Source organism: Rutidosis leptorrhynchoides, chromosome 7 (genome assembly GCF_046630445.1).
Source record: "Rutidosis leptorrhynchoides isolate AG116_Rl617_1_P2 chromosome 7, CSIRO_AGI_Rlap_v1, whole genome shotgun sequence".
NCBI classification, from domain to species: Eukaryota; Viridiplantae; Streptophyta; class Magnoliopsida; order Asterales; family Asteraceae; genus Rutidosis; species Rutidosis leptorrhynchoides.
The window spans coordinates 44,399,878-44,416,146 of record NC_092339.1 but is presented as its reverse complement, the minus strand read 5'-3'; the positions used below and the strand labels follow the sequence as shown (position 1 = coordinate 44,416,146).

Genomic DNA, 16,269 nt, shown 5'->3' with positions numbered 1-16,269 from the left:
AGCCACATCAACCACAGCACGTCCAGGGACAAAGTCAGAAAGCCCAGACATTATTATTATTATTATTATTATTATTATTATTATTATTATTATTATTATTATTATTATTATTATTAATTATTTATTATTATTATTATTTAACAACATACTAAATCACGTAAGCTGCCAGCTACAGTATACCAACATAACAGCTAAATAACTTTTTCCTTCTCAATCAAGATACGCCACCCTCCTACATTCATTACCGCCTCCTCATGATCACCATCATCATCCGTTGACATCATCATCAACAACAACATCGTCGCCATCCACCACCATCGTCGCCAGACCACATCAGATGGTAATTTCAAGTTTTTTTTTTTTTTTTTTTTTTTTTTTTTGCTAGATTTTGTTACTTAAGGGTTTTAATTTTCATTTGTTCACTCTTAATTTTGCTTTCGATTCAAATTCAGTGTTTGATGAAACGTATTCATAGTTTATCTGCAACTTTGTTATTTACCAACAAGTCAAATATTTTTATGCCATCTCAATAGTCTTTGTTAAGGTTGTATTGTAAATTTGGGCTGCATTAGAAAGTGGATCTATCGCTAGCCATGCTTCTAAAAACAGTTCTCAGCAGATTCATTAGATCTAGCTATATAGTAATATAGGTGATTTTCTAATTCCCTTTCTTTCTATTTTGTTTGCTTAATTTTCTCTTTTTAATTTGTTTTTTTATGGAAAAGTTTTAGCACAGACCTTTACGTTGCTCTGAATCTTCAGTTGCTTGAATGAATATATGAGTTGCAATTAAGATTGAACTAATATTGTGCCAGCCTTAAATTTTAAGTTTGAACTAATATGATTTTTATCGCACCATTTCAGAACAATATGAAGATGTTTAGTCTGATGCTAATCTGATGGTAAGGTTTCGCTTTTCTTGGTTATAAGTCACATAATTGATATAAGTTGAGTTTTTATACAATACACATTTTTTGGTCTTAATGTCTCTATAAGTCACTTAAGTTGGCATTTTATAAAGCATAATGTTTTTGGTCATTATAAAGCAAACACAGTATGATCATTTAATAAAGTATCAAAAATTGATAGTCTTTGTTTAGGCTGTCAAAAATTGTTTAATTCTAGGCAGCTCCGTGTTATCACTTTTGTTGACTAATTTTGACTGTTTATGGCTATTTCTGATCATAGTGTCAAAATGGATACTCTTCAAATTAAGTGTCAAAAAATGTTTAGTCTTTTAAGGTATCAAAAATGAGTACTGTTTTAGTAGGCTTTTAAATAGGTAGTCATTTTGTGTAGTCAAAGTGACCATAATGTTTTAGGTCATTTTAAAGCAAAAATTTCTTTTGTCGTAAATTAACATACAGTTGCATAGTATAATGTACTTACAATGGTCATGCAATTTAATCATAATGGGTCACATTTGCATAACATACAATAGTCTCATACAATTAGTTACGTTCTTATAAGGTGTCAAAATGGGTTACATTTTCATAGTCAAAATGGGTAACATTTGCACCAATGTATGTCAGGTGTATCTTTTCCTCACATGTCAATTAGTATGAACGTGGCTACATAACATACAGTAGCATCTTTTATATCATACAATAGCCTTCTTTCATACAAACAATTAGTTAGATTTTTATAAGGTGTCAAAATGGGTCACATTATCGACTTATATAACTTTTCAGCTTTATCGAGTTATATAACTTTCAGCTTTCAGTGTTTAAAAAAATGATTATTGACATATTATGGTTGAAATAGGAAATTATAAACCATTTGGGTCATACGCACGACGACCGTCGATACTCTAACAATCATCTTCATCATCGGCTTCGCTTCGCGGTGCGGGACTGTCATTCTGTCAACGATTTGCCTCGCCTGGGGTTGTCGATGATTATCAAATTTTAAGGTCTCATATTTTTTTAGGTATACGATTCCCTTTGTCGTTACTTATTTATTGAATTTGGTTTTTCCTCTTTTTAGTTGCTGATTTTGCCCACTTTACTTCACTTGGGACGGTAACTTGAGTACGAATTAAACTTACGCATTTTACTTTTTCCCCATAATCGCACCACCCAAATTGAAAGAGATGGAATTTTTGGGACAGTGGAGACTGCTTTTAATGCTTGAAAGTCAAATTTTGTTTTGGATTTTAATATTTTTCCCTTATGGAATTATATAAATAAAATATAAAATTATAATAATAAGCATGTAATTGTTTACTGTTATCAATGTCATCTTTAATTGAATTGTTTGAATATTGCTTAAATTATAAACCACTAGAATTTTAGTACAAGTGTTATAATCCAAACCTCTGTTTTAAAAATTTGATCTGCTGACTTGTAAACATCGTTGCAGATATCGCTTTTTGACGATGGCGAGTAATGGTTCAAATGGGGAACATAAATCTACAAAACCACCTCCAACAACTTCACCTCAGCGTAGCTCCAAATTCTTTCAGGTATTATGTTACTGTAGGTTTCATAGATTTGGGGTTATTCATATTTAATTTTGTACATATATTTACTTCTATTGTTATTGCAGACAAATATGAGGATCTTGGTTACTGGTGGAACTTGTTTTATTTTGAAAAAATAGATGTGTGCTTATACAATTGTAGTAAGTAGCAAATATTAGTGCATTTATGTACAGCAATATAATCAATTCATCTAGCTAAAATTGAGAGACCATATGCTTAGCCCCATTTATCTCTTTAATACTCTTTTGCTAAAACTACATCAGAAGACTTGTAAAGATTGCATCATTTTCATGTGTTTGTTCATACTCATAATCGTTATTTACTATAGATCTAAAGAAACATGTGTCCATATAATACATATACCCCTGCAAAGGAGTCAAAACGAAAGAAAGACTGAAGGTAATAGCAACTACAAGGACTGAAGGTAATAGCATGTAATTTTGTATCTGAAATGAGCTAACCGCGACAACGCGCGGTAGGACGTCTTTCATATAGCGTTGTGGTCTGACTATGAGTCATTAAGTAGTTATTAGGACATATCTTTTGGACTGAGTATGTGAATTTGTATGTATTTGCTCATGCTTTTAACTTTTTAGTTTCACCTCATGCTGTGTATATGCGACTTTTTAACTTCACTTAATATTGTATCATTATAGAAGAGCCTTATATTAAGACCACCTCTACACCTTTTAAGTTCGTATAACACCGGTGATATTGTATTTGCACTTTGCGACTGGTATAGATGCAACTGCAGTTGGTAAGTAAATCTATTGGCTTTATGGGATTTATTTGTTGTCAGGTTTAAACTATATTTTTTTTTATACATGTCTGTGTTGTTATTTGTTATATAGGTATTCGAAGCAGTTTTAATAGCTTTAGTGAATTACCTTTAGCCAATGAGCGTAACATTATTTCATGACTATCTGTTTATCTAACTTTATAATATGTTCTATTATTTAAATTATATGTCTCTTTGTTATTGTGCAGTTACAATAATTGATATTGTTGTTAAGGATCAAATGCAAACCTCCTCTGCAACTGGGCAAACTAATGTACATACATTTTCAACTGGTAACTTAATACATACGATTTTTTCTTTTCTTTTTTTTTTTCTTTTTTGGTATTTACTAAATGTGAGTTTTTGTTTACCATTCAGCCTGTTAGCACTCTTTAGGTATTCAAACTAACCATCACATGATGATAATGCAGCAATAAATCCCAGAAACACAATGCCAGGACCGAAAAAGACACTCTTTAATGACCCAGGTAAGTTTCAACAACTCCTTTTAAACAAATGGTTTAAAAAAAGGTCTCACAAACATATACCTGTGCAGATACACATTAACACAACTAAGTACTCTTAAATTACTATGTATGTATATGTATGCTACAAATGTGTAATTCTGAATGTTTGCTAAAAACCGCAGCAACGCGTGGACCCCTATACTAGTTATTTTATAAGATGAATTTTTAAATAATGCGTCCATTAGAACTGTAGGAATTGCATAATTAAATAATCTTCTGTAAGGATTATAGGACCCAAATAATAAGATTAATCACTGAGATTAATCACCCACTTCGACAAACGAAAGACAATAAAACAATAAAATTAAAGAACACGAGATTTAACGTGGTTATATGTAATCGAATGTCGATTACTTTAATCTACGGACCAACTAGAGAGATTTTATTGATATAATTCGTAGAAACAACTGAGGGTTACATTAGGATGCTTTATATAGGACAAAACACCTTGGAGAAAAAGAAAAACATAAATTTGGAAACTTCTCACCAGATGAAGCCGCGCTGCGCCATATGTGCCCGCGCCGCGCCTCCAAGGCTATTCTCCGGACAGTCGTTTTCCAAAACTGATGCTCTATTTCAAGTGCTAGTCCGCGTCATGCCTTCCAAGGCCGCGGCGCGCCTCCCCTGTGTTTTGATATTCTTCACATCCAACAATCTCCCACTTGAAGATAATCAAAACTATGACTCACAATTTTGTCAACCCATCATACCAAACTTGTGACGACCCGACAAAATCGTCATTGACGGCACCGTCAACTTAGGTCCCATAACGTGGTCATAAGTCTTTAAGACAAAGTTAACCGAAATATGTCGCATTCATTTCAAATGTAAATATGTTTCGAAGTTTACAAGAGTAGTTTAACAACTAGTTACGTTACAACGTTTAAGGTACAAATGAAACCTATGCGACACAATTTAAAGTAAAGTCAAAAGACGCTTCATGTATGCATGTATACTCGACATCCAAGCAAGTATCAAAATAGTGTGCGGAAGCATGTAACACATAGTGTTCAAGGACCTGAGAAAACATAGAAAAATCTGTCAACGAAAACGTTGGTGAAATCATAGGTTTAGTAAGTATGTTGATTGAACCACAAGATTTAATATAAAGTTGATTATCCAAATCTTTTGCATTCCAAAGTTGTTGTACGTTCGCGAGCACTCAATTATCAAGACTTAATTGTTATATGAACCCCTTATCATAGTGTTAGAACCTACACTATACCCGAAAATATATTTCATCTGCGAACGGTAGCGAACCGTCCGAATGAGGGCGCGTCAAGCCCGTATGGATCCACACAATATAAGTTCTCGCTTACACCCTACAAGTGTAACTAATGATAATCGAATTGAGGCTTTTTGTTCTAACTCACATGTGGAATGTTTGTTTCCGTATTTGTGTTCAAAGTATAAAAGTATAAACCGTATATGTTTCTCATCCCATGATTTAAAAGAGTAGAGTTATTGAAAAGATGGGACTATGATCTCACCTTGAGTGCACGAGTATAAAGGTACTTCACAAAGTAAACGTGTGCAAGTACGAATGCTAGTCTTGACCTAGACAAGTAGGTTGTATCAATACCGGTAAACACAAGGTCGGTCAAATTTGTTCAATTAGTCCTATGGCTCGTTAAGACTCGATTATATAGCATGTGAATCAAGTTGTCAAGTTTCATGCAAGAATCAAGTATAAGAGTAAGGTTATAACGATTAAACAAAGTATTGGTTAAGTTTGAATAAAAGTCAACTTTGGTCAAGTCAAAGTCAACGAAAAAGTCAACACGTTCGGGTCAGGTCTCGGACAATTTTTCTGAGTTATATAATCATATATGAGCATCTTAGAACAAGTTACATGTTAATCGGAAGTGCGTAGCATAGTTGGATTTAAACGAAAATTGGCCAAATTGGACAGCCTGCTGATCAGGCTTAAGCCGCGCCGCGCCTGGGATACCCGCGCCGCGGGCTAAAAGGTGATTTGAGGGTCGAGGGTTTTGATGGCCCCAGACCATCTGGGTCAGTGTTAAGCCGCGCCGCGGCTTGGAGGCCAGCGCCGCGGGTGGCACCTGATCAGAATTCTGGGCAGTTTTTCAAGTGTTAAGTCGAGCCAAACTTCAAACAACCACAATTTATGAACCAAAAACATTCAAAACTCATACCATACATAGTTGGAAATGTATTCTAACGAGGAATACAACTAAACACATATCATTAACCAAATCCAACATTCACGATAACCGAATCCTCGTCGAATGATCATTTAATGCTCACCATTTAATGTTTCAAGCTCATAAATGCAAATGATGATTCGGGAACTTAACACACACATATAATACGCCGTTTCTTAGATAATTGTGCATACAATACTACTAAATACTCACTAATAACTTGCAAAGCATTTAATGCATCAAAATTTATATTTAAGGCTACCAAACCCTAACCAAAAATCATAAACTCAAGAATCATGTTAATGGAGTCTTTCTGTAGTGACCCGAACTTTTCCATGTTTATATATATTAAATGAAATTGTTATTTACATGATTAAGTGTTTTCAACATGTTAAGCAATCAAACTTGTTAAGACTTGATTAATTGAAATAGGTTTCATATAGACAATTGACCACCCAAGTTGACCGGTGATTCACGAACGTTAAAACTTGTAAAAAAACTATATGATGACATATATATGATTATATATATAGTTAACATGATATTATGATAAGTAAGTATCTCATTAGGTATTTTAACAATGAGTTATATACATAAAATTGAGTTTATTGAATTAAGAAAACTCGAAACGATATATATAACGATTATCGTTATAACAACGTCTTACTAAATACATATGAATCATATTAAGATATTGATACACTATGTTTAATCATGATAAATGATAAGTAAACATGTCATTAAGTGTATTAACAATGAACTACATATGTAAAAACAAGACTACTAACTTAATGATTTCGAAACGAGACATATATGTAACGATTATCGTTGTAACAACATTTAACTGTATATATATATCATACTAAGATATATTAATATATCATAATATAATGATAATGTAATAATTTAACATCTCTTTAGATATAATAAACAATGGGTTAACAACATTTAACAAGATCGTTAACCTAAAGGTTTCAAAACAACATTTACATGTAACGACTAACGATGACTTAACGACTCAATTAAAATGTATATGCATGTAGTGTTTTAATATGTATTCATACACTTTTGAAAGACTTTAAGACACTTATCAAAATACTTCTACTCAACAAAAATGCTTACAATTACATCCTCGTTCAGTTTCATCAACAATTCTACTCGTATGAACCCGTATTCGTACTCGTACAATACACAGCTTTTAGATGTATGTACTATTGGTATATACACTCCAATGATCAGCTCTTAGTAGCCCATGTGAGTCACCTAACATATGTGTGAACCATCATTTGGCAACTAGCATGAAATATCTCATAAAATTACAAAAATATTAGTAATCATTCATGACTTATTTACATGTAAACAAAATTACACATCCTTTATATCTAATTCATATACCAATGACCAAAATTACCTACAAACACTTTCATTCTTCAATTTTCTTCATCTAATTGATCTCTCTCAAGTTCTATCTTCAAGTTCTAAGTGTTCTTCATAAATTCTATAAGTTCTAGTTTCATAAAATCAATAATACTTTCAAGTTTGCTAGCTTACTTCCAATCTTGTAAAGTGATCATCCAACCTCAAGAAATCTTTCTTATTTACAGTAAGATATCTTTCTAATACAAGGTAATACTCATATTCAAACTTTTATTCAATTTCTATAACTATAGCAATCTTATTTCGAGTGGAAATCTTACTTGAACTTATTTTCGTGTCATGATTCTGCTTCAAGAACTTTCAAGCCATCCAAGGATCCTTTGAAGCTAGATATATTTTTCTCATTTTCAGTAGGTTTATCCACAAAACTTGAGGTAGTAATGATGTTCATAACATCATTCGATTCATATATATAAAACTACCTTATTCGAAGGTTTAAACTTGAAATCACTAGAACATAGTTTAGTTAATTCTAAACTTGTTCGCAAACAAAAGTTAATCCTTCTAACTTGACTTTTAAAATCAACTAAACACATATTCTATATCTATATGATATGCTAACTTAATGATTTAAAACCTGAAAACACGAAAAATACCGTAAAACCGGACATACGCCGTCGTAGTAACACCGCGGGCTGTTTTGGGTTTGATAATTAAAAACTATGATAAACTTTGATTTAAAAGTTGTTCTTCTGGAAAAATGATTTTTCTTATGAACATGAAACTATATTCAAAAATCATGGTTAAACTCAAAGTGGAAGTATGTTTTTCAAAATGGTCATCAAGACGTCGTTCTTTCGACTGAAATGACTACCTCTTACAAAAACGACTTGTAACTTATATTTTCGACTATAAACCTATACTTTTTCTGTTTATATTCATAAAATAGAGTTCAATATGAAACCATAGCAATTTGATTCACTCAAAACGGATTTAAAACGAAGAAGTTATGGGTAAAACAAGATTGGATATTTTTTAATTGTTTTAGCTACGGGAAATATTGTAACAATTCTATACAAATCATATCCTAGCTAACTTATATTGTATTATACATGTATTCTAATATATTATGTAATCTTGGGATACCATAGACACGTATGCAAATGTTTTGACATATCATATCGACCCATGTATATATATTTTTTGGAACAACCATAGACACTCTATATGCAGTAATGTTTGAGTTAGCTATACAGGGTTGAGGTTGATTTCAAAAATATATATACTTTGAGTTGTGATCTAGCCTGAGACGTGTATACACTAGGTCGTGAATTGATTCAAGATAATATATATCGATTTATTTCTGTACATCTAATTGTGGACAACTAGTTGTAGGTTACTAACGAGGATAGCTGACTTAATAAACTTAAAACATAAACGTATTAAAAATGTTGTAAATATATTTTGAACATACTTTGATATATATGTACATATTTGTTATAGGTTCGTGAATCGACCAGTGGCCAAGTCTTACTTCCCGACGAAGTAAAAATCTGTGAAAGTGAGTTATAGTCCTACTTTTAAAATCTAATATTTTGGGATGAGAATACATGCAGTTTTATAAATGTTTTACGAAATAGACACAAGTAAATGAAACTACATTATATGGGTGAACGATCGAAGCCGAATATGCCCCTTTTTACTTGGTAATCTAAGAATTAGTAAACCAGTCTACTAATTGACGTGAATCCTAAAGATAGATCTATTGGGCCCAACAAACCCCATCCGTTGTAGCGGATGCTTTAGTACTTCGATGTTGTTTTATCATGTCCGATGGATGTTCCGGAATGATATGGGATATTCTTATATGCATCTTGTTAATGTCGGTTACCAGGTGTTCAAACCATATGAATGATTTTTATCTCTATGAATGGGATGTATATTGAAATATGAAATCTTGTGGTCTATTATTATGATTTGATAATATATAGGTTAAACCTATAACTCAACAACATTTTTGTTGACGTTTTAAGCATGTTTATTCTCAGGTGATTATTAAGAGCTTCCGCTGTTGCATACTAAAATAAGGACAAGATTGGGAGTCCATGCTTGTATGATATTGTGTAAAAACTGCATTCAAGAAACTTATTTTTGATGTAATATATTCTTATTGTAAACCATTATGTAATGGTCGTATATAAACGGTATATTTTAGATTATCATTATTTGATAATCTACGTAATGTTTTTAAACCTTTATCGATAAAATAAAGGTTATGGTTATTTTAAAAATGAATGCAGTCTTTGAAAAACGTCTCATATAGAGGTCAAAACCTCGCGACGAAATCAATTAATATGGAACATTTATAATCAATATGAACGGGACATTTCACTTTCTAAGTCAACGTACACATCAAATTGAAGCTAGTGATGCTAGTAACACATTTAATACCTGCACTTTAACATCTAACAACATTTAATCAACCAAAACTCAAGTCATTTTTCAAGTTCATGCTAGTTATACCAAAATGACAAGATCGAGCAAATAAATCACATATTCATGTTAGACTTGAGCCATAGATACTAATTAACACACTTTTAAGTTTAAAGACCAAGAACAAGAAATCTAGAGTTTTTGAAAAGTTACCTGAAAGAGATGAAGTTGGTATGGAATTGAAGAGGAAGATGCAAGGATTTCAAATATGTAATTTGTTTTGATGTTTGCTTTCTTGAAATGATTTAGATGATGATTCTTTGTTGAGTGGGTTGAGAGGAAAATGGAAGTATCAAAAAAAAAAAAAAAAAAAGGGAGGTGAATGAATGGTGGAGAGGAGATGGTTGACTAGTTGACCTAGTTGAAACTTTGGTCCCTTGGCAACATTAGTCCCTCGAGTTTAAAAGCGGACGCGTGAATTAACCATACGAGTTATTTTAAATACGCATTTTAACGGGTGATGTTAAAATTAAATAACGGACTTTAAATAAATTAAACGAAAAGTAAACGGAAAAAGACGGGTCATTACAAAACTAACCAAGATCGCCAAAGCACCCTTTACCGCCTGATATTGCTTTAAACGTACATATATTTCGACGCAATATCATTTATATTTCATCAGCTTTTACCGAAACGAAGACATTCAAATGCATAATTCACGAGAAAAACAGCAAAAGTAAACACGAGCTTGAAGTTTGAAGAAACAACGATAAAACGACGGATTTAAACCAAATATATATCAAGATAATGTTTACCTGAATGCAAGTTCAAGATGATCGAAGAGAAGAGTTCAAATGAAAAGTTCCAAGTCGATATACGTCAACACGAGATCAACAAAAAAACAAACAAAAAAATAAAAATAAGAAAACTGTCGTGTACTCCTACGCGAAACGTGTGGTTTTCTACGTGAAACGTGTAGTATTTTTACCTTACGCGGATCGTGTGGGTGTCTACGCGAAACGCGTAATCTCCTGTCCAGATCCAGATTCCAAATGCAAATGGGACGGCTGCTTTTGTATAAAATATAAATTCTTTAACAGCACAATTCAGTTCTTTACACCAATACAAGATGCACTTTAATTTTTTAAAGGAAAACAGATCACAAGTTGAGAGATATACTACTGCTATAATACGGAGACTAGTTCAACAGAGAAGGGGGAATCCATCAGAACACATTTTGATACAGCTCTAAAAATTATATACAACAACATTTACAGCATTCAATTATTTTTAGTTACTGTATTTTATTTTCAAGTACCAATATTACTTTCAGTCCAAGTTTCAATATTTAAGATAGTTTCAGTTTTAAGGGTGTATTGTTCGTGATTAAGGGTATTATTGTACGAGTGCAAGGGGTGTTGTTATTGTAATTTTCTACCATTTAAAGTAAATGAGAGTGAAGATTTTCGTAAGTATATTTCGTTAAAATTATCGTTATTAATTTTTATCGTTATTATTATGTTTGTATATTTATATTTTCATTTTTACCCTAGTATAATGAGTAGCTAATTTCCCTAGTGTTTACTTAGATGTAGAGCCCCTAGTGAAATGGATTGTTATCATTTGTAAAAATTAAAATGTAACTTAGTATTTTTAACATTGAGCCTATTTAAAAGAACCATTATTATGTATTTAGATATTTAACCCTTGTCACTTAATTTATTAGATTTAAATAACGAAAGTTATTTTTATCTATAATAATTAAGCTTCAACATTAAAAGTGATCTAGACGAACTTATGAATAATTTATTAACACTAAATTAGAAGTAAAGTTCGGTGGTTTGGGTAATATCACTAGTCATATAATAGTGAAATTGTATAAAGGGAAACCGTTATGATTTGGGTTTTGGCGAAAGTCAAAACTGGGTTGGGTCTCAATTTAAATACTTGGGGAATAGTAACTATCTAAAATAAGATCCGATGAAAATTAGATTGAATTTAGTTAGTCATAACTCTATATTTATTCGAAAGAAAAAATATAAAGTTTTATACTAAAACATTTTAATAGGGTTTAAACTCAAAACAATCAATGGATCTAGAGGTGACACATTTAAGTAAACACTCTCATTCATATATTGCAAATTATTATTATTATTATTTACGTATTATTATTCAGCAAAACTAAAAATATAAATCAAAATACTCGAATTTGTACCAGGACTGTTTGTCACATCGAATATAACTTACGCGTATCGCGTATATATTACACAAAACGCGTACCTTCTAAACTATACGCGGAACGCGTATAAATCTACGCGAAACGCGTATGTATAAAAATAACACTGTTACGAATTGTTTTTGAATTCTAAGTTTTAAATTAGGTCTTTTATTATTATTTTAAAGTAAATAATTTATAATTTGTTTAATTATTATAATTTACTATTAATTCAGTTTTATATTTAATTTAAGTTATTATTTAGTTAATTTAAATAAATCTGTGTTATAATTTATTGCTCAAAACAAAATTCTAATCAATTAGTTTTATTTAAAGTTAATGTTTTATTAATTATCATTTAGTAATAAATTTATTTAGATCACAATTATTATAATTTCAATTAATTCACTTTTAAGTTAATAATTATAAATAATGTATTCGTATAAATTAATAAATAATATAATTAAGTTAAGAATAAGTTATATTTTATTATTATTATGTAGTATTATAAATTCCTAATCCAAAACTCCCTTTAAATAAGTTTAACTTCAAAGACTATTAAAAAATAATTTAAACACTGTCTCCCTGTGGAACGAACCGGATTTACCTATAAAACTAAACTATGCGAATATGACTAGTTGCCTATATGTGTGAAACCAACCTGAATTCATTAAAACACTACATATACAATAAATCAATTCGTGTAATAAAACAATTCAAATTCGTTCATAAATAAATGTACTGTTTCAACTCATCAACTTTTTGGCGCCCTTGCCGGGGAGCGATTTTGTTTAAAAGATTTTAATAGACTTTAGGTAATTCGATCCTTTTATAGTAACTCATTCCTAGAAAAGCTTTTGGTGTTATGATTTCATAATAGAAATTAATGCATGAATTTACGTTCCTCCAACACTGAATTAACTCCTCCATATCCTGAACTCGAAAGAGAAATTCACGAACGTTTAAGAGCTCAAGAAGTAGAATCTCTTACTGAGGATTTAGAATCACTTTCATTAGATTCTAACTCTGAACCAGATATTCAACCAATCATAGAGCCAGTTATTAAGGAAGAAGAAGAGATGGCTGTTACAAATCAAACGATGGAAGCATTAATGAAGGCGACAAGAACAGGTCAAGGCCACGCAATTATCCAACCTACGATGACTGACGGCTTTGAAATAAAAGGTCAATTCCTTCACATGGTGACTAATACATGCCAATTTGATGGAGCTCCAAATGAGGATGCTTACGAGCATCTTCGTAATTTTGTAAGTATTTGCAAGCTATTCAAAATCAAGGATGTCTCCAATGAGGTCGCATGTTTGAAAATCTTTTCATGGTCCCTAAAGGATGATGCAAGAGATTGGTTAGACTCATTACCAGAAGGTTATATCGAAGACTGGAATGATATGATGGACAAGTTTTTGTCAGAATTCTTCCCTGCTTCAAAAGCAGCCAAATTGCAAAGTGATATAAATCACTTCAAACAAAAGTTTAATGAGACTCTCTATGAAGCTTGGACCCGATTCAACAAAATGCTTAGGGTATGTCCTCAACACGGGTTGAATACATTCCAAAAAGTCCAAATATTCTATAAAGGAGTAAATGTAGCTACTAGAAAAGATATAGATGTTGCAGCTGGAGGTTCGATCATGAAGAAAACACCGGAAGACGCTCACACTATCATTGCCGATATAGCAACACATTCTCATAATTGGCATCAAGAGATAGAATTCTCTAGATCATCAACTGTTGCTAATATCGAAAGCAATCATGAAATTGCTTCTTTAAAAGTTCAAATGGCAAATCAAGCAAGACAAATTGAGAAAGTAACCAAGGAAATGCATGCTATCAGGGTAGGATGTGAAATGTGCCAAGGCCCCCATCTTACTAGAGATTGTGATAAAACAACGATGGAAGAGCAAGCGAATTTCTTAGGTTACTTGCGAAAAGGTGAAATGAATTTCAACGATTTTTCAGCGATAGAGGCAAATAACCAAAAATATCCTCCAACTAACAACTATCAAATAGGAGGACCTTCAGGTTTAAATAATAATAACTATCAAGGAGGAAATCCGGTTTATCAAAATAACCGAAATTTCCCAAATCAAAATCAAAATCAAAATCAAAGAAATCCACCACCAGGTTACAATAACCTAAACAACCGAAATCAACCTCAACGAATTTATCAAAATAATTTCCAACACAATCAACCACAACCACAAGCACTTATGCAACCACAACCCGAAAAGAAATCCGGTTTAGAAGATCTCTTAAGAGATTTTATGGTTAAGCACGAGCAAACTGCAGAAATTCAAACTCAACAAATTTGAAATCAACAAGCTACGATTCATAATTTAGAAAGAGATGTTGGAAGGATCTCACAGTTACTATCAGAGTGGCCACCAGGCGCTCTCCCCTCAAATACTCAAGTGAATCCCAACAACAATCAAACAAGGAATGAGCATGTAAATGCTATAACTACTAGAAGTGGTTTAACTGTTAACCCAGAAACTAGTAAGACCTCAGAAGTTCCTTTATCTTCTTCTAATTTACAAGAACCTGTTAATATAGATGAGCATGTTGAGAAAGAACAAGAGAAAAATGATCCCTCAGAGATCATATCGAAGAAAAGTGAAGAAACACATGTAAAGGTGCATAAGGCACCTATTCCATACCCGAAGGCATTAAAGAAAGACAAACTTGCCAGCCAATATCAGAGATTTGTAGATATGATCAAGCAAATTAGCATTAACATGCCACTCGCGGAAGTTCTTAGGGGTATGTCAAATTATGGAAGGTTTATCAAGGATCTCATAGCCGATAAAGGTAAATATGAAGAAGTTTCAACTACATTCCTCAATGAGGAATGCTCAGCAATTTTGCAAAAGCAAAAGATGCCACCAAAACTTGGAGATCCTGGTAGTTTCATTATTCCGTGTCTGATGGGAGATTCTGTAATGTACGATGCATTAGCTGACTTAGGCGCAAGTATCAATCTTATGCCACACTCCTTGTACTTAAAACTAAACCTAGGAGATCTAAAACCAACTAGGATGTGTATACGCCTGGCAGATAGAACTTTTAACTATCCTATTGGTATTGCCGAAAACCTACCGGTTAAAGTTAATCATTTAATCTTTCCTGCCGATTTCATTGTCCTTGAAATGGAAGAAGATAGTAAGGTTCCCCTAATTCTAGGGTGACCATTTCTAAATACCGCTGACGCAATTGTGCGTGTTAAAGATAAAAAGCTTAGTCTAGGTGTAGGGGAAGATAGAGTTACCCTAAACATAGACAAAGCTATGAAACAACCTATCTCCTCCGATGACGAATGTTATAAGTTAGACGTTGTGGATTGTTGTGTTGAAAAAGAATTACAAGAATTACTAAAAATAGACACCTCGAACTTCACCCCAATGAGTGAAGGTGATGAATTCGATGTAGAACTTGAACTTGACGAATTGTTGAAAGTAGTCATCGATGAAGATTGCTGTGAGGAATAAATTCCCAAGGAAGATGAACCCTTTGAAGAAATTACCGATGGTAACAGGTTCCGAATAAAATCTTCCTTGGAAGAACCACCAACCTTGGAACTTAAGGAACTCCCGGAACATTTGGAGTATGCTTATCTCCAAGGTACATCACAATTACCTGTTATAATTTCATCAAAACTCTCAGATGACGAAAAGTGTAGTTTAATGTCCGTTCTAAAAACTCACAAGAAAGCGATTGCTTGGAAAACAACCGATATTCCAGGGATTAACCCCGCTTATTGTACTCATAAGATTCTAATGGAAGAAGATTTTAAACCCGTGGTACAAAGACAACGAAGGTTAAACCCTAACATGAAAGAAGTTGTCAAAAAGGAGGTTATCAAGTTACTTGATGCCGGGTTAATATACCCTATATCCGATAGCCCATGGGTTAGTCATGTTCAAGTGGTACCTAAGAAAGGGGGTACAACTGTTATTCTTAATGATAAAAATGAACTCGTTCCTATAAGAACAGTCACTGGCTGGAGAGTCTGTATAGACTACCGTCGTTTAAACGACGCCACAAGGAAAGATCATTTCCCTCTTCATTATATTGACCAAATGCTAGAACGTTTAGCGGGAAAAGAGTATTATTGTTTCCTTGATGGATTCTCCAGTTATTTTCAAATTCCCATTGATCCAAAAGACCAAGACAAGACAACTTTTACTTGTCCATTTGGTACATTCGCATACCGACGAATGCCTTTCGGATTATGAAACGCGCCATGCACCTTTCAAAGGTGTATGATGACAATA

The 16,269-nt window shown here is 32.6% G+C and overlaps 1 long non-coding RNA gene across 4 annotated transcripts; it reads left to right on the top strand.

Annotated features, from left to right (window-relative positions):
- The first annotated feature begins 205 nt into the window (after nt 1-205).
- LOC139857514 (uncharacterized) lies at nt 206-9,531 on the top strand. Of its 4 annotated transcripts, none has more exons than XR_011762576.1 (7): nt 206-340; nt 545-650; nt 865-902; nt 1,765-1,929; nt 2,362-3,553; nt 3,692-3,748; nt 9,378-9,531. It is a non-coding gene; the product is annotated as an uncharacterized lncRNA (long non-coding RNA). The 4 variants fall into 4 exon arrangements; XR_011762577.1 differs by lacking the exon at nt 9,378-9,531 and having other exon boundaries at nt 2,362-2,464; nt 2,548-3,553; nt 3,692-6,239; XR_011762574.1 differs by lacking the exon at nt 9,378-9,531 and having other exon boundaries at nt 3,692-6,238.
- The last annotated feature ends 6,738 nt before the right edge of the window (nt 9,532-16,269 follow it).